This window comes from Mus musculus, chromosome 15 (genome assembly GCF_000001635.26).
Source record: "Mus musculus strain C57BL/6J chromosome 15, GRCm38.p6 C57BL/6J".
NCBI classification, from domain to species: domain Eukaryota; kingdom Metazoa; phylum Chordata; class Mammalia; order Rodentia; family Muridae; genus Mus; species Mus musculus.
In genome coordinates, this window is record NC_000081.6 from 3685474 (window position 1) to 3686109 (window position 636).

The following is a 636-nucleotide window of genomic DNA, read 5'->3' on the forward strand; positions in this document are numbered from 1 at the left end:
AAGTTTGGCTATTTGTTTGGGTGTCATGGTAACAGAAGAGCCAGGCTCTCCTTATACACTAGTGTAAATCATCTATTCATGCTCTTAGCATGGACCTCCAGTTCCTAAGGAGATTAATTGTAGAATGTGTTTCAATTCACCAATTGTATCACATATTGAAACCTGAAGTGATTTTTGTGGTTTGCTAGCACAGTGTTTTTGTTGGTTTTAGAGATAGAAATTTAAAATATGGGGGTGGTTTTGCATTATGATTTTTATCTGACTTTCTCGCTTTCTCATCATGTCAATGGGCTGTGCAGTCAGGAGCTGGAGTTTACCATGTATATCCTGGATCTTCCTAGTAAGGAAACTGCAGGTAGTGCCTCGGCAAGAAGCAATGTGGAATCTAGTTAGAGATGGGCAATAATACAGAACTCAACCAACTAAAGCTTTTTCTTTTTTCTTTTCTCTTTTCCTTTTTAAAATTGTACTTATTTGATGCTCTGTCTTCCTGTGAAGATGAGAGTGGGGGTTGCTAACCCACAGTCAAAACTCTGACCTATAATTGTTCCTGTCTGAAAGAACTACAGAAATGGAAATGGAGAGGAGCCTGAGGAAAAGAAGGTCCAGCGACAGGCCCAAAGTGTGATCCAGCTT